The following is a 19,208-nucleotide window of genomic DNA, read 5'->3' as shown; positions in this document are numbered from 1 at the left end:
ACCTGTTCACATGGTTGAGCTCCAATACGGTACCAGCCCGGCCGAAGCCCACCAACCAACAAGTTACTCTTTAGCCGAAATCAACATAAAACTCATCAGAGCATATAATAATGCTCAATTAAATCACATCGTCATGACTGCCACTTTGCTGACTTCTGCGGACGCTGCATCTGTCCTCGGGCAGGCAAGGCAAGCCTGCCTTGGTTGGTAGTTGTACGAAGCATATCAGGCAAGCACATTTATTTTATGATTATATGACAGTGGAGCGGTTTTTTAAATACTGTCACATGCAACACAAGTGTGTTGAAAATTATCGGCGCTCGTAACAATACTAGCAAAACATACATTCCACGCTTGTGCGATGTTTCACATGTGCAGACAAAAACAAAAAGTAGATTGCAGTGATATTATTTTATATCAATTGTAGTTTTACACGAAATTATATTTCACAAAAGTTTAGTTGGAAGCGGAAGACAAAAGCCATAAGCTCACAATCATTAAATGATTGTACGATCTTGTAAATAACTTTCGAATAAAAATTTGTACTCACGCACGCGGTTTTTTTTATTTCCAGCAAATTATGTTAGATGGTATTTTATTACCATGTGCTGCGTAAGGACAATACAATTTCAAGAAAATTTATGGAAAGTACTATTCCCAATGATCAATCAAATTTCAATTAAAACGTCAGCATAGCAAATCGAATAACCTTTTCGCCGGCTTCTCTTGGCGGTAAACAGCCGTTCAAAAATCATGACACTTCCTCGATTCAGACAAAGATTAAGCACCGAATCTTTCCCAAACCATCCTCTTGGAACGTTACCTAGCAGCATTTCCTCATCATCCGGTGCGAGAGCACGATCGAAGCTACAAAATGCGACAAGACAGACAGACAAGACAAGGTGTACATTCGTTAGCGCCAAAAACCGCTAAAGCTCTTCCCCCGCAGGGTACCTCCTTATGCATGCGGAAGCAGTATACAATGGAAAACCGGTACTCATAACCGTCAGCAATAAGTAGCAGCAGTGCTCAGCAGCAGCAGGCGGCACCCCCTTCTAGCGCAGACAAACGGTTTCGAGCGGCTTATTGGAGATACCTACAACAGCTAGTAGAAGCTGCTGTCACTAACTATCAGCGCAACCAAACTAAACCCGACTGCAGCGCAAAGACCCACCGACGGCAATAAGACTTCAGCGGCAATCACGTTGCGATCGTATTCATTTTGCATTCAATCAACGATTTCAAATGAAATGGAAATTGCCTGGTTAGATTTAAATAAATCCTGAAATGCGGAAAACGCTGAAAAAATCTTTTCGGTTACTCGGTTATCTTTTGGGAAAAGATAATCTAACCCTTTTGTATAATAAGCACTATCCTGAATGATATGGTTATAACCTCTAGAACGACCATATGATTATCACTTTCTAAGACACAGGATTGAGTATCCCGAAAACAAATTAAGTTTTCCGCTTCAAACCTAACAACATTCGAATAAACCTAAGTCCTAATCAGCGAGAAAATATCAAACATTTGTTCATGCCTTGTCTCACGGTAACTTCAAAGTCACATGTCTCACGGTGACCAGAGCAAGCACCAACGCTGCGGCCAGGAAGAAATTTAGCATACGATTTACATTCAAGCTTGTTACAAACTTGTTGGTGCGGTGTGGCTCGGGCGGATAAATCGTTCCAACGAACGAGCTTCGAAGCGCACTCTGATTGATTGGCTGACGCTAAGTAAATCTGTGAGGTATACTTATTGAATTACTATCTCACAGTTGCCTGTCAACAAAGCACACGCCATTCGATGGCTCGTCAACCGTCAACTACACTAAACATGCCGCACGCAAGTAAGCGGACACCAATCTTACATGTTTGCACATGTGCGCATTCGCGCGCGCCCGCAGGAGGGTTCAGTCGGGAAATCCCACAAGGAGTAAGATGATTTAGCTCGTATACATATTCGATAATCGGCCAATGACAGCTTTTATATGGAAATTGGTACCAGGAAAAGTCCCAGCAGCATGTTACTGATTTGTTTGGCACCGAATGGATTGAACTTATAGTTGCGCAATTCCAAAATATTAAAGGTAAACACTAATTCGGTCCTTTTTTCTCAAAAACTTCGGATTTTCATAACATTTACGGAACATTTCTTTCATCAATTGCAAAAATCACAAGTACATACAGTAAATAATAATTCCAAAAAACATCATTTAATCTTTCCGATTCTATATGAAAGTTCCTAACAGAATTCTTCTGAGACTTGTTACGTCGCCTATCCCGAATAGCAAGCGAATTCGTAGGGCAGAATCAGTGCTACTACGCATCAAATTTTCACTGTGCGACAAATTTTCCAGGAACGTCGGAAGTACAACGAGCCCACGCACGCATCCCTTTTCCGGGGATTTCAGGGCAGCATACGATATAGTCGAGCGCAAACACCTATGGCAGATAATGCACGAAAACGGTTTCCGGTCAAACTCACGCGGGTGATCATTTGATCAAAGCTACCCTGAAGGTACATCGTGCGCGTTTCGCAGGCACTCTCGAGTCCCTCCGAATCGCACAGAGAGTACCGGCAAGGGGATGCACAGTGGGGCGACTCCATACAAATGCTGGCCAAGCAAAAAAATCTCTTTAAATCAAGGATAATATGTGGTTCTTAAGTAATTTGGTGGTGCTGAGCCCGAATTTCAGGTTTATTTCGCATTAGAACGTATATTTTTTGTGTTAGGGAGAATTTTCAACTATTTTTCAAGTATTTTTAAGTTTAATAATGTATAAGAAATTAGGGTCATTTGGAAAACTATTGCAGATGGATTTTTATAGGATAAAACATTATATAAAACAATACAAAGCAAGTATGAGCTTTAATAATCAACACAAAATCCATATAAGTTAATATTAATCAAAAATCAAAACTTTTCCCCTTATTAGTTTTCTTACTCTTCTTCTTCTTCTTCTTCTTCTTCTTCTTCTTCTTCTTCTTCTTCTTCTCCTTCTGCAGAATCACTCGTTTCACGTTTCGTCTTCAATAGTAATATAGCGTTCTCGGAAAGATTTTTCCAATTACATTTTTCCGTTTCGAAGAAGCTATAAGCTTTATCCGGAGAAATAAGAAGACGAATAATTCTATCACGATTTATATTTTCACACTCATTTTTGCATGTAAAATATTTTCTTGTATTTTTATCACTATTTTTAGCTTAAAGCAATAACCTTATTTTCGTGAGGGTCAATACCGGTGTAGTGGCTAGCATTCACGCCTCTCACACCAAGAACCGTGGTTCAATTCCCAACCCCGCAGAAGTCACGAATGACCCGAGTTGTTAAAGTGACTATAATGAAACAAAGAAAAACTTATTTTTGTGCTTCTCCTGTCATTCGTCCTATCAGCAATATAGTTGTCTAGATTCATTTATGACCGCGAATTCAAATTCTTTGCATTGCAGTGGACGTAGTCTACGAGGACTATACCCTGACATAAAGGTTTTTGGTATACAAACAATAAGTTTCGAATTTTTCTGAAATAATGTGTTCAAGAACTTGCTATAAGGAAAATTCTCAACCTTTTAATTAATTTCATATCTATACCCGTGATTTCAGAACTAATACCAGGATTGGTATAAGATCTTCAAGCTGTATTTCCTTCATTACTATGACTGTATCCTCCTGATTTCCTCCAACCTCTAAAATCTAGTCAATATGCAATATGGACCATACATTCGAAGCAGGTTATCCAACCATGTAAAGGAGATATCCCATAATTAAGATATCCTACGTTTACTTTGAGTGTTTGCATTTTGTCTATATTGTTGAATTCTGATATAATAGCCTTACAAGCGTAACATCTGTGCTCTGCGCTACTCTGCGCTAAATGAGACTATATACATTTGAAAGCTCATATTTTACGCTAACTTTTACCGGTAGTGTCAATAGTGGCGAACCTTGGCTTCAAAACTTTTAAGCGCGTTTTACACGAAAATATGGCACTTTTTCACTGAAAATTAAAATTGTGGCATACTATGATAAAATTACTGCAAACTCAATTAATAGGCTTTATTCAGCACTATTTTTTGAAGAACTTTTCCATAGACACTGTTGAAATTCGAGCTACCATTAGACTTCTAGCATGTTTTGAAATACAGTAGACTCTCGGAAAAGTTAACTCTCTGAAAAGTTAATTGTTCAGAAAAGTTAAGCGAATATCAGCTCTCATGCAACGCTCTAAAAAGTTAATTTTTACCTTAACTTTTCTGAGAGTTTGAATTTATTGGTTGTCCAAGCGTTCGTACACACACGTATGTTTACCTTCTATCTTTATTTCTCATTTTTCGGTATATTGTCGCCTTTTCACAGTCATACAGAGTCATACAGAGTCGCATCATAACTGGGATTAAATTAAACACTTGTACCGGATAGTTGCAACAATAGCGTATTGAACTATTTGCTAGTTACACATAGTTACTTCAAGATTATTGATAACATACTGGAAAAGCGCAAACTCAGATTGAATTTTAAATGCAAAAGAAGGAACAGCAAGAAACTAAAAATATAGTATAGTCGCAGACTATACGAAAAAAAAACAAAAGTAAACTAGAGTAACCGACTATTTGAAACTTACTGAAAGGAACTAAGTATTATTTCATAAAGATCTTGCTACATATTTCTTTTCATTACAATTTCAAAATACATAAAAATGTATATCCTATATCTCGGAGTGCATTTTTCGCTTATGTATTTATCATTTTCAATGATTTTCAGGACTACTCAGAAAAGTTAATATTTCGGAAAAGTTAATCGACCCATTCCCCAATCGATTAACTTTTCCGAGAGTTTACTGTATTGGGTTATTTTTCAAAAAAACGCTAAAACATGCTGGGATAGCATACTTTCAAGATTCATAGAAAATTCAAATTTTGTCATATTGATCTAAAATTTTGGATTTGAATACTTCAATAGTATAGAATCACAGGAAAAATACAACGGAGAGTCGAACTGAACTTTCATTTTTTGGTTGCTGGCCAGCGATTCCCCACTGTGGGATGGACTGTCGTATGATCCGGCGAGCGGGTATCGAAACGAAAGGAACTATCTTCAGCAAAAGTAGTTGAAACGACTTCTTGGACAAAAGCTGAGAGACTCGTAGCTTTCGCAGACGGCCTCGACATCATCACTAGAAACCTTGGGACAGCGAAGGCGTTCTAAGCCAGAATACAAACGGATGCTATGAGGATTGGATTACAAATCAATACGTCGAAAACCAAATATATGGTAGGATGAGGCACCAGAGAAAATGACATTTGCCTCCCACGGACAGTGACTATTGACGGTGTTGAATTGAAAATGGTGGATGAGTTCATATATTTGGGATCTCTGGTCACCGCCGACACTAATACGAGCAAAGAGATTCAACGATGCATTCAAGCTGGAAATCTTACCTACTTTAAGCTCGGCAAGATGCTTCGATCAAAGAGCATACGCCAATTAGACCGGTTGTCCTCTACGTACTTGAGACTGTAACTTTGCTTATTTGAATGAAAGGTGTTGCGGATTACTTATAGCGGAATACCGACGGTAACGGGAAAATGGAAGAGGCGCATGAACCACGAGCTTAGGCTTGAAGAGATTCCTGACCTCGGCATGACCTGGCGAAAGTTGAGAGGCTGCGGTGAGCCGATCTCGTCGCAAGGATGCCGAACGACCGTGCAGTGAAATCCGGTCTCTTCAAGAATCCCATCGGCACCTGGAATAGTAAGGTCCAATGTGCTAGATGGCTCGACCAGGTTGAACCGCCTTGCGTGGTTCGAGACGCTCGAATGACGAAAAAGTGATGAAAAGTTGACAACTAAAAGAGGCAAGAATATGACGAAAGCAACCTAAAAATACGATAAAAGGACGACAAAGAGTTATCAAAACAGTGACAAAAAACACGTTTAAAATGCAAAAACGTATCAAAACATCCAAGTCGAAGACGAAGAGATTCGAATATACAATAGAAAAACGACGAAAGTACGACAAAAAGACAGTAAATAGATTTGTTTTAGTTGGCAATATATAGAACATTTTTGTTGTAACGAAAAGAAGCAAAACGGTACAAAAAGACAACAATAAAAATGGCAAAAAGACGATGGAAAAAGGACACGAAAAGATGAAAAAAAAAAACAGAAAATGACGACGGCAAAAAAGCAAAAATGAAGACGGCACATTTGCTCGGATTAACTTTCATACGGTTTGTGCAACACCAATCTGCAAAGTTATTTAACTGTGGCTGAAGTACACGGGCGTCGGAAAAAAAGCTTGGGTTTAAACCGTCATTAGACATTACCCTTATTTATCGACAGACTTCGCAGCCGGCTGTTAGAGTACAGGAAAATTACGGGGCCAGTGTAACGATCCTGCTAACTCTATCTAGCAACCACTGCCTCGTCGAAATTCGAACATACGTCGACTGACTTGTTAGACTTGCATCGTACCTCAAAGCTAACGCGGCCATCGGCTATAGAGTTAATTCTATTGAAGGTTTTTAAATCGTCGGTGAAGGACAAACGGGGTACTTTCAGTTTAAAATTTACGTCTTTGATGTATAGAAGGAATATCTACGGTCCTAGGTAGTTGCCTTGAGGGATTCCAGATGGAGCAGAAAATTCATTGGAATAATTATCACCAATTTTCACTGCCCATCGACGACCAGTGAGATACGAATGTAACCAACTGATAACTCTAAGGGGGGCTCTCCGAATCTGCTTTGACAAGCGAATGTTCGTGGGTTCGAATCTTAGCAGAATCAGGCCATTCGATGCCAAAGTGACTTAAGCATGAGTATATTCTCCCCAACTAGCACCAAATCGTACATAAATAATCGAAAATTATCGTAAATAACTCTTAATAAACTCGGAATCGTAAGGCCATTGCAAATCATTTTTAAAATTTTTGTCACCCCCCCTTGGAAATTGGCTTGAAAAATCGGAGGACATAAAAATAATTTGAAGGATATGAGTTAATTTTTTTTATAAAATCAATTGTCTGTGGGCTGTACAGCCTGAAAAACGTGAAAAATGAGTGTACGAGTTGAGTTAACGCTTCTAGCGTGAAATAGAAATGGAAATTCAAACAACGGAATTTCTGAAAATCGGCCAAAAAAATTTTCTTTTGTTTTTGTCTTTTTCTTCGTAGACTTTTGCATGGAAATAGCAACGTATATATTAAATGCAAGAATAAATTTGGTTTTCACGTTTAAACTTTAAATAAAAATGCCATAAATCCATATTTTTTTTTGCTCGATTAAAAAATTCTCTTTGTTTTCTTTTCGCCCCCCTCCCTTCAGTGGCCCAACACCGGAGGGACAAAAACTTTTTAAAATATTTTTAATGGCCTAACTATAGCTTAACAAAGTCCTCCCAAGTTGATTTTCAGTCGCATATAATGATAATAGCTGATATACATACGATATGCAGCACAGAATCGTATAGCAGTAGGGAGCCGGTCGGGCTTAATCGGGTATTGTCGTATATAATTACTTATCTCGATGAAATGCGTATGTTTTTCCTCATCACGTATATCGCCTCCAAAATACCACGGATATGCCAATTTCGCGCATCAAATACGACTTATTAGCTATATACATGTTAATAAGTCGTATTTGATGCGCGAAATTGGCATATCCGTGGGATTTTGGAATACGTAATGCTGATTTTTAACTTTTATATACATTTAAAAATGCTAGCTGGGTCAGGCCTCTCATCCCCCTTCCTTCATGCTGAATTTTATATTATCCCGATTCCCGATTTAGCCTATTGACAGTGCAAAAATGACTCTTATAGTTAAATGCACTGGTTTAGCTGCGCCAGGGATGGCTATAATTGAGGACAGCGCTATCATGTGGAACGAGGTAGAAAAGGCAGAGAAAGTTAGAGAAATTTAATAAGCATATCGCTCACTCAATAGCGGTTATAGGAAAAATAAATTCAGTGCGAGTTATCACAATAGATCAACGATACTGGTCGCAGTGATGAGATCATACAGGAAAAAAAACTGATAATTCTGCCGCGAATCCTAGCTTTCCCAATTTGGCTATGGCGATCTCGTTATTAATGCTATCGAAGGCTGCTGTTAGGTCAAAATAAATTGGATCAGTTTGCTCAGACTGATTCTGTCTATCTATTATATAAAAAGCGCTCTGGCAAAATCCAAAAATGCGATCCAATACAGCAATCTCAAAAAGTTTACCAACCGAGCTCAGATGACAGAGATAACAAAATGATGGCGAAAAGGCATCGAAAAGACAACAATAAAATGAGAAAAAACGATAAAAGAACGAAAGCAAATAGACAACAGAAATACGACGAAGAGGCGGCGAAATGTCACCGAAAAGACTTCCGAGATGACGAAAAAGTGTTAACAAGTAGGCGCAAAATCGATAAAACAAGACAAAAAATAGTAAAAATACGATGGAAACACTTCGAAAATAAATCAAAGAAGCAACAAAAAATGCCTAAAAGACAAGAAAAAAACAAGAAAATACTAAATAAAAGACCTGTGGGTAAAATCGACACCCCAACAATTTTCACAGAAATCCCATATTTTTATGTCAATTATCGACAAACAAACCTCACAGAATCTTAGTTTGACTCTTGATTCTTCGTTTTACAAGATCTGCTAAATACATATTTTGAAATGTCAGAAAACCAATGAACGAGTCCGGCGAACAGGCATCTTAATGTCAGTCGCGATCTTCAACATACTGGGATGTTTCCAATATTTTGGAAGGAGGAGAAGTTACCAGAGGAATGGATGGAAGAAGTTGTATCCATCTACAAAACGAGTGATCGGCTCGACTACTGCAACTTTTGCGGCATAGCGCTGGTAAACGCTGCCTACAAAGTGGCCAGATTTTGTCACGCCGGCTGCCGCCGATAGCGCAAGGTTTCATAGAGAACTATCAAGGGAGTTTCATGGTGGCTCGCGTCACTATAGACCCTATTTTTACCATGCAACAATTCTTACAAAAATATCGGGAGTACAACGTGCCCACTCATCTTTTTTGACTTCAAAGCAGCATATGATACAGTCGAACGCGACCTGCTGTTACAGGTAATGCACGAACGCGCTTTTCCGGACAAACTGACGCGACCGATTAGAGCTACATTAGATCGAGTGATATCCCAAGCAACAATGTGAGTTTTATTGTACCCTTATGGCGATCTTCAAGACCAATTTTGGTCTTAAATGCCATCATAAGAGTATAATAAAACCCAAATTGCTACTTGAGATGTTGCGTGCACATCTCGGTGACACTCTCCGGCGATATTTAGCGGGGTACAAATTAAAAGTGGTACAAACTAAAATAGCGCCGGAGTCGTGCGAATCATGAGCTACATGTAGTGCTTGGGGAGATTCCCATCGGCTTTATGCTGACAACGGTGACAACGATTTTCACCACTAAAAGCCATCTTCTAACCTTCGCGGACTCAAAGTCGTCTGCTCAAAGCTCAAACTCAAAGCAATCTACACCAGAATAAAAGCAGAGGCTAAAAATCGATGCGTAAAAACAAAATGTATGACACTCGAAAGACACTCCACAGAAAATAACATTCCCCTCCGACGGACAGTGACTATTGACTGCGATTAACTCAATGTGGTGGATGAGTTCCAATATTTGAGATCTATCTAACCTAAAAAGATTAAGCCCTCAATTTCTTTACTGCCAGAAAGATGAGATATAATGTATATGCATGATTTTGGCATGCTCAGAGATGCTGACACCAAACATTCAAAAAACCTTCGCATCGTTATCGGACAGTAATGTGGCTTGTGACTACCCACAGCCCTGTGGGTAGGATTATTTACTTATGAAAATCCCATTACCATCATAATCAAAAAATTATTTCCAACTATTCGAACAAACAACCTCAGCTCAATGATGTAAGTCCATTCTAATCTGACGGGTTTCGCAGTTTTCGCTTCACTCTGCAGGAAGCTCCAAAATAGCAACGAGAAAAAATCCACCCGACATTTTCCACATAATTCAAGTTGCTTCCTTTTATATCCAGCAATAATCGTTCCATTTGCTCTTCGAACCATACACACACTGACTGTTGTAACAGACAGGCAAAAACCGTTCTCACAAACTATCATACCCGTCATACATAGTTCCCTCATCCCGAATGGCCACTTGTTTGTTCCATTTCGCTTCGGCTGACACCATGCGCTACCGAATGCTATAACAGGGTTGGAATATTTTATTCGGCTGAGAAAAATTATGAAATCGCTTTTTAGACTACTGAAATACTTCCTTATTTTAAATAGACAAAAAGAAATCCTATTTTCACCAACCGCCGGTTTACCCAACTCAACCCCCCCCCCCCCCCCCCCCGGGGTGGTGGCGAAATGTTGGCGAAGTTCGAATCATTCTCCCGTTCGTCCTTTTATTGCACAGGCGAACGAAATTCTCTCTATGTGCCAGTCAGTAGATTTTCCGTTCGCCATCCAGTAGACAGGCTACCGGAGAGGTGAAGCTGGAGAAAGCAAATGGCACAACCGAGCTGTGGAAAGAAAGTTTTCTTCTATGTACAATAACACCGTAAAAAAGTCAAGCACGTTTTTCTGCAATACCTTCAACAAACAACGGATCCGAGTGGAACAACGAAAGACAAAAAAACAATTGGCGGTGGTGATGAAAGAAAATGTCCAACGGAAGCCAATAGTTCATTTTTATAGTTTCATTAATGACCTTCAACTTATGTACACGGTCAGTACCTTCATGTATAGTACATATAAAAGTAAACAGTGTTTTTTTTTCATTTCCTGCTTTCAGCACATTGCCATTCATTCGAATGTGTCAAAAGTTTACCTTTGCTGATTGGACGTAATCATCGGTGGTTCTGTCACTGGTTGGCAGTGCAGCATTACGTGCAAATGTTTTTAAAATCAAATAAATTATAAAAGTTACAGGTTTTCGATTTTATTGCTTCGATCGATATGTTCCATAAAAGTTTTCAATTTCCTAGTTGATTCACTGAACAATAAGTGTTGGTTTGGTTGCTAGTAAAAAAGTAAGCGTTGCCCAATGGAGTGCAATCTTAAATGAGTTTACCCGTAAATTGGTTCAATTTAGCTAAAACTTGGTTAAAACTACTTAAAATGCCCTTAAAGTGTACAAACCCAGATTTGGAGTAGTTTTTCAAGCGAAAAATTGGCAGTAGGAACTTGAAAGTGCGTTATTTGTCACAGAGAATAATTCAATTATCGGTAGCAAGTAGCCAAAATTAGTTGAATTTTTTATCCAAAATTTAAGTTTGTACACTTTAAGGGCATTTTGAGTAGTTTTAACCTAGCTTTAGCTAAATCCGACCTATTTACGGATAGCATCATTTAAGAGTGTGGATTTGAGCATAACTAAGTGTTGTTTTCACAATCACCAACCTTGATACTAGTAATGTAAGTAGAATAACAGTTTAACTTCAGAAATACAGGTGATTTCATCACAAAGAATGTCCAAATAAACCATTTTGAGTTTCATTGCTTGTTTTGTTAGAAAACGGCATGAATTTTAAATGTTGTGAGCGCGCGTTCTGATTGCGGCAGCAATAATTACCGACATATTTCCACAAAACTTTATAGCAGGCCCATCGCCATCGGAAGCCAATGTCTGCAATGCGCAGTTGATTATAAATTCACTACATGTTTCAATTCTCTTCACGTTCTCCAGTGTACACGGTCTGAAAAGACTGAAGAAGCAATCCAGACTAGACACCGTTCAAACCATATCACATTTTGAACTTCCGGGAACTCTCCTCTGAAAGCAGCAGGACGGACGGACGAACGAACGAAACAGTTTCGAATGTTGAGAGAGTTGAATGTGTGGCCATTCAAGCGATAAATGTATATCTGTTTGATCCTTTAGATCCATTCATTACGGGGAACTATCGCAGGTCGCTTCCTCGTAAATTTACTTGTCCCATTAAGTCAACACACTGTAAAAATTGCAATTAAAATATACTGTACCAGTCGACAGGAAAGCTAACCAAGAGCGACTACTACTACTGTACTACCATGTACTGTATTTATCCAATTAGAATAAATAATGCCAATAATCCACCAAAGGTGATTACCAGAATCAGAACAAAGTTGATAGTTTACTGTCAAACTATCGAATTATTGGCTGAGATTACCAAACTCTTCAGTTAGACTAATTAAGTAGTGAACATTATACATAACTTCCATTAGAACCGTCATCCTGATGAGCTTAACTCAATCTAGAATTCCGGTAAGTTTTTTTTACTACTCCGGTAAGTTACTGTTACAAACATTGACCATTGAAAGGAAGTATGTACCGGGAAAACTCACATTCATTGCCCTTCGTTGGTGTAACAAACGTACACGATTGATTTAATTTGTTCAAGCATGTCAACTGGAACCACGTGTGTCACAGTGGCAATGTTTTGCTCTACTGCACACATCAGTCTGCCAAGGTGAAACAACACCAGAAAACCTTTATGTAGGTACCGCAAAGAAATATGTCACGTAGAAACCTTTGTTTGACCTAGATTGATTGATGAACAAATTGACTAAATAACAGAGAAATATACGTGTTATTGTTATTAATAAAAATTCTTCAGATTTTTTATCAGTTGTACCAAAACAAGCACAAGAAACTGGTAATCTTCATTACTGCAAAGAAAACTAACATATATGAAGAAACAGGAAAAAATACGCTACCGTCACGAATTAACAGTCAGAGATTTTAATCTTCCCACACGGAATCCTGTGAAGACTATTGTATGTATATAGCCATCCAACACAGTTCGGCTTCGATTTGTTTTCACGGACGGTTAAACGTACTTGCCAATGTGCAACTTTATGTTATAAGATAAAATTCAAAACGACGAATTTCCTCTTCCTGGCAGCAAATGCCAATGCAAACTGAGCTGACAAGACAATGCACGAGCCAAATTTTTTCCGGAATATATAGCTCTGGCTCGGTCATGAGTCCGAAAGTGGAATGAAAATGGTTTGCTAGTTCCAAGCCACAGTTGGATGCAAGCCTACAGCAAGGATAGCTTGGTTATACAACGCAGTGGTACTTAGATAGGATAAATTTCAACTTGTGATATTTACTATTTCGGCAAAGCCAAATGAACGCTTGATCGAATCTAATTTGTTGATATGTTTAAAGGGTTGAATCCGCTCAGTATTTTATTACTTTGCTCCATCGGTTTCCAGAACGAATGGAACGAATGAAATTAAGTTTTTTAAAGGCGTCTAAATGGAATACGGAAACTAAATGAAAGAAAACTTTTTTCGTGATTAAATTCCACTATTAATTATATTCATCAGTGGCTGTTTTCGAACCCGAAACCAGGTTTCAGCAAGTCTTAGGCGAAATCCATATCTGTCGTAAATGAATAGTGGATATTAATCATGAGAAAAGTTTTCTTTCGAAATACCGAATTTTAAAAGCGAGATAGCGAGATTCAAAGAACCAAGGTGCCAATTGTAAGAAGAGAAATACCGTGCTGAATGAGCAAGAGAACCGACCATAAAATCAGACTCTACGACGACTTTCGCAAACTCAACGTCACAGTACGCCTGAAGCTAGACAAAAGGTTCAAGTTGTGTGAACTGTGCCTCAACAACCAAACCATGGAAAGAGCCGCTACAACTTTAAGATTTGCTGCAACGTGGCAGACTGTCAAGGAGGGCATAATCCGGTTTTGCGCCGTCCCGAAGAAGCTGTTCAGATCATGGAGGTCTAATGTAATGCTCACAAGCCCCTAAATCGCACGGTACTATTCAGGATGCTGCCGGTTACGCATCACGTCGGGAACTAGACTGGATTTTTGGATAAGGATCCTCCATCACACTTGTCGAAGATTCTATCGCCAACAGATTGAAGGTCAACAGAATAGCTGAGCCGCTAGTCATCACCGGAAACATGAAACGCCTTGAAAATAAATCCAGGAAGACGGATTTGATAGTGTCCGCTAGAGGCTCCACCGAGAAGCTCTCGCTACGAGTTGCGGGACTCATCTTGCCTAAACAGGAGATGCAGTTCGGCAAGATCTTAGCACACTAATCTTACCTACAGGGCCTGCCGGTTGTGAAACTGAAAATGATGATCGGGTTGGACAACATGCATGTATTCGCTCCGCTCGAGTCTACGGTTGGTAAACCAGGCCAGCCAATCGGTGTTCGATCGAAATTAAGCTGGACTGTCTGAAACAGCAGAAGTAGCGTTCATTGGTCGAGCGCGGTGCTAAATTTTCACGCGAAGAAACCAGTAAGCAATCAAGCGTTGCATGAGGTGGACAGCAGTAAGTACACCGTTTAAGCAGCGGGAATTTCAGTAAGCGTTCACCTGCAAATGATTGCCAGCCTAACAACACAGTCATGTTTGAAGGCTATTCGTCGCTTCATGCATCGTAGAGTGGCACCCGCCGCAAGAATTCTTCTCCGATTACGGGGCCAACTTGTAAGGAGTAAGTAAGCAGTTGATGGGGAGAATTAACGGCATCGACAGTGACTGCGTGGATGAGTTGACCAGCTCCAGCTGCCCCACACATATGGGTGAGGTATGGGAGCGGTTGGTCAGATCGGTTAAGGTGGTATTAGAAGCATTGTACGACAGGAAGCGGTTGATAGATGAAATTCTGCACACGTCAGTAACAGAAGCAGAAGACATGATCTACTCGATACTGTAAGTGTATGTATCGCAGGAGACAACTGTGGCAGAAGCGCTCAGTCCGAACTATTTTTTCCATGGCGTTTCAGCGAACAAGCCACAAATGGTTCTCCCTCCGCCCAACCCTGCAGAGGCGCCGGAGGATACGTATAAGCGTTCGCAAAAGTTGGCGCAAGAGAAGTGAGGCCGGTGGGTCAAAGGGTGTATGCCGTCGTTGAATCAGCGGTCCATGTAGTACGGTAAAGCGAACGCGTGTCACCTGTCACCTGTTTCGGCAAGCTGTTGCACGGTTAGCAGTGGTTGAGACAGGCGAGACAGATGAGGGTAAAACCAAATCGGAAGTGCATTCCGGACCAGATTTACGGGCTGAGGAAATTTTGGGTGCACTGTAGTGAGTCCAACTAACAGAAGAGCGAATGCGGGGTGCGTTCCCGAAAAAAATACATTAAATTTTGTAGTAGAAACAGTGCGTCTACAGCAGTTTTTATTGTGGACATTAAAACTTATGAAATTTATTGTACAATTCTCGAATTCAAATTATATGTATATCTTTGTTTCTTATTTTATGGATCAGAATATTTAATCGCAAATTTACTGCCTTTTTTACATTTTGTTTTTTCATTTAAAAAATTACCATAAAAGGACAATAAATTTTACTGTAAACGAAAATTTTTGTTCCGGAAAAAATAATTTTTTTTATTGTTAAGATTCTTAACCCTTTAACGGGTAAGACCGTCTGTAGACGACCTTCGCTTTTGGAGCTCCGGAGCCACACATGTAGTTTGTCTTGAATTGACAATATGAAAAATATCTTCAAAACAGGTTTCCTGACATTTTAATATTAATATCACAATATTCTGACCATGCGTTCAAAAGTAATCATCTTTCAAAAAACAAGAATTCCGAAAAATTCCAAAAAAAATTATAGTTCGAATATTCCCTTTTTTACTTTTGAAGAAAAAGAACATCTAGAATAAAATATTCGACGTCAAATGTTTTCTATGAGTAATTTGCATGCTTTATTTCAATTTTGTGATATATTAGAACTGAAAAAATATTTTGGTAGAGCGTTAGGCATGAAAAACGAAAAAGAGAAATTGGACTATTTCATACCTGGTGGTCCTCCAGATAGATATTTTTCCATGAAAATCAACACTCGAGCTTCTTTTGAGTGTACTTTTATGATAAAGTAGTCATTTGCTTGATCGCATCGTTTGTACGATGTTGCCCGTTAGAGGGTTAACAACCCGTCATTTTTTTAGTACAATCTTTCAACCCATGAAAATTATGGTGGATTACAAAAAATTTCTGACGATAAATTGTAATGTTTTTACTGTATTTTGTATTCTGTTGTTAAAATAATTTTAGCTTCGTGTTACGTTTATTTTTGCCGGGTTCTCAAACGGATGTTGGCAGATCTGTTATGCTCGGTACGACGAAAATAGAAAATATTTCGAAAAATCTAATGTATTGGACGGGGTGACTCTGTAATTTTTTTTCTCTAAAATGTGTCATCACGATCCTGGGAAGCAAAAACGTCCTTACATGTGATTGGGTGCTTCTTGACATTGCTTTGATAATAATGCTTATTTCAATAGTGACTTGCTAAATACGATCTAAATCAGTAAAAAATATTAAGAATCAACCAGCAAATCGTTGAGTTATTAACGTTCAACACCTGACCACTTCTTCCTTGCCATAAGACATAATCCTACGTCGAAATTGGTTCGTGTGGAATGAAAGATCATATTTCAACTTTTAAATAGTAAAAATAGATGATAAGTACGAAGAAATTCTCCATGCATTTTCTCAAAAATTCTTCAGCTTTCCAACCACAGATGTCACATTCATAAACAAACTAACTGCCGTCTAATGATCTTTATATGCTCTGATGGTTGCAGCTGGATGGTAAGAGAACAGATAGAACAAAACACGATATGACAGTTGCAGTCGCTGTCGTCAGCCTAGAGCCGGGGTGACTTCTGATATTTCAAGCAGTCGTTTCCATTCAACACGATCTTGGACTACTCGTCGCCAATTTCCCAGCCGCCGTCTTTGGAATCACAAGTCGCTTTCGACCTGGTCGAGTAAACTCGTACGGTAGAAGCCTCTGTTTCTGATACCAGTGGGGTTGTTGAAGAAAACCGTTTACGCCGCACTATCTTCCGGCATCATACGACGAGTCCGACCCACCGTAACCGGCTAACCTTTTTTCAGTTTAATATACTGCTCACCAGCTGCCTGAAACGTCCTTTCGAAAATATCCATGTCGTCAACGAAGCAAATAAATTTACTGAATTTGTTGAGATCGTTCCTCGCATGCTAAAGCCCGCACGTTTCATAGCATCTAATGCGATGTTAAACAAGAAATACCATCGCCTTGTCGTAGTTTCTTACGTTGTGTCAAGCGGACTTGATAACGCGCCCGTATTCCATTTATCATAACCTGAATCAGCTTTGGCTTCCCAAGAAAATCATATTCGTCCAATATTTTCCATAGCTATTCACGGTCTAGATTATCATATGCGGCCTTAAAATTGATAAAAAAAAGTGCCGCGACTTGCTATTCGCGCCAAGTTTGAAGGATCTGCCGCAGGATTTCAAAATACAAAACAAACCATTCACAAAGCCGGCTTGATAACTTTCATAAATCGTGATAAACGGCAAAAAATGATCTGACAAAACACTTTATAGTTAACGTTAAGAATAGTGATCGCCCGGTGGTTGTCAGATTCCAACTTTTTTTTCCAGCAACAATCTTTTAGTAAATTTGGGATATTATATCCTCGTTCAACTCTTCCGGTAGCTGTTCTGCGTCCACACCGTGACTATCAGCTGATGCAGACAGAGAGACAATCTATCCGGGCCCTTCTTAAAAAGATACGCTGCGATACCATCTTTGCAGACTATAGTGTTTTGATGATCTTCCTTTTCTACGACTTTAGTTTCTTGGAGCCTTTGTGGGATACGTTGAGTTTTTTGTAGAATTTACGTCCTTCCTAAGAACGATACAGCTAATTCATTTCCTCGCACTCCGTTTCTTCCAAACGGCACTACTTATCCCGCAAAACCTGGGATTGCTGTCTAGGTTTCTACCTGCATCGCTCCACATTTTGACGGGTCTCCTGCTGCAGCATCGACGCCCGCGCTGGATCGCTATCCTTTCGCACCTCGTATAGGGCTTTGATTGGTTCACCTTGACCAAAGCTTTACTCGGGAATGAGTGAATCATAGTAGAGCCAAGAGCCTTCAGTGTTAAGTGATTTAAGTATGGATTTATTCTCAGGGCCCTTATTACCCTTGTTTCGTGCTGAATTCTACATTACCCCGATGAGTCTTCTTACAGTATACTGGTGAGAGTACTTATTGCAGACTCACCAGGACCTGCAATAGGCACTCTGCGCTCAAAACCTCATAAAACGCCGCAAAGGTTAACTATAAAGCAATCTGCAAAGGATATATAAAATCACTGTATGTTTGTATTTATCGCCACAACTCCGGAACACCTAGACGGGTTTTCAGCAAACTTGATATGCATCTTCTATAACATAAAGGAATCAGCGCAGAAAGGTTCATAAAAGCGAAGGTGATCCCTGACAAAGGGAAGGAGTCCAAATAAATTGAAAGGGTTTGGTTTCTCTTGTATGATGCGAATTTCTGCACCAATAACAGATGTACAAATGGCTGGTAGACAAGAAATATGATTTGAAAAAGAAGAAGGGGGCTTGTCAAAGAAGCAGGTTCAAATAAGGGAAAAACCTTTTTTCGAAATTATTCCCTTCCAGCAGCCCATCTGCTATGCACTATTATGCCATCGTAAAAAACAGGCACAGAAAGGTTCGCTGGTTTCATTAGAAAACATCAGTTACCTCAGACGATGTCGATAGCATGGAACTGAAAACAGAAGATAAAATCTTCCGCTCAAATGTGATCATATTTTAAAATAATGAACAAATAATTTGGTCTTTACAATTTACAAATATCTTGGCCTTCATAGATATCTTTCAACAGTTTTCATACGAAGTTCATTAAACTAGCGATCCAATATATTTGGTCAATTACCTAGTAGACATCAACACGAAGTTATTTACCCAATCATGATTTCGGCAATCCAATAACCCGTCAAGGTCCTTACAATTCAATCGTAATAGCAGCGCATACCGTTTTCCAGCTGGCCTAATCGCAGCTCGAATGTTCGACGCTCGATTCGTGGTGGTTCTTACGCGCGACCCAGGAAGTTGAAGTCTAATCCATTACCAGCCAGCCAGCACCGACCGGCGCGGCGTGCTCACAAAGGTGTATCCGCTTTCACCGGCCTATCCGCCGCTGCCGCCGTGCTTCGATCGGGTATAATTCCATAGAATCAAAACACAGCTGCACGAGCTACTGCAAAGTCTTGAAAGTCAACTGTTCCGAGAGACTCCACCAGTGCCCCACTCGCTCGAACGTCTAATTAAAAGCAACCTGTTCGGGCCGCGGAATTCACGCGCAACTCGTCTAGGCTAGGGGAATGCTCTTTGTTG

Source organism: Sabethes cyaneus, chromosome 2 (assembly GCF_943734655.1).
Source record: "Sabethes cyaneus chromosome 2, idSabCyanKW18_F2, whole genome shotgun sequence".
NCBI lineage: Eukaryota > Metazoa > Arthropoda > Insecta > Diptera > Culicidae > Sabethes > Sabethes cyaneus.
The sequence above is the reverse complement of the archived record's forward strand: the minus strand, read 5'-3'. Positions refer to the sequence as shown.